A 286-nucleotide genomic window follows, 5' to 3' on the forward strand; every position below is an offset into this window, starting at 1 on the left:
ATTTCTCCATACCTGTTGGCCCGGGCAGAGGGCATCCCAGCTCGCCGGAGCCACCTTGCTCTCCGTTGGGGTGGCTCCTGGACGCCGCCCGGGGGCGTGGGGCTGGGCAAGGGCCATGGGTGTCCCACTTGGGTGTCCCGGAACTGTGCGGGCTGTAGGTTGGGGGCCAGGCGCCAGGGCGGAGGGAAGGGACGGGAGGGCAGGGAATCCGAACCGCAGCCCAGGTGGGAGGGCAGCACGGCTTCCAGGTCTCCGGGAAGCCGGGAGTCATGGCGATCAGGCGAGG

At 70.3% G+C, this 286-nt stretch overlaps 1 protein-coding gene across 2 annotated transcripts in view; it reads left to right on the forward strand.

Annotated features, from left to right (window-relative positions):
- The window catches only part of CALN1 (calneuron 1), a 425613-nt gene that overhangs the window by 88450 nt on the left and 336877 nt on the right, over positions 1-286 (forward strand). The window lies entirely within an intron of this gene.

This window comes from Myotis brandtii, unplaced genomic scaffold, assembly GCF_000412655.1.
Source record: "Myotis brandtii unplaced genomic scaffold, ASM41265v1 scaffold363, whole genome shotgun sequence".
NCBI lineage: Eukaryota > Metazoa > Chordata > Mammalia > Chiroptera > Vespertilionidae > Myotis > Myotis brandtii.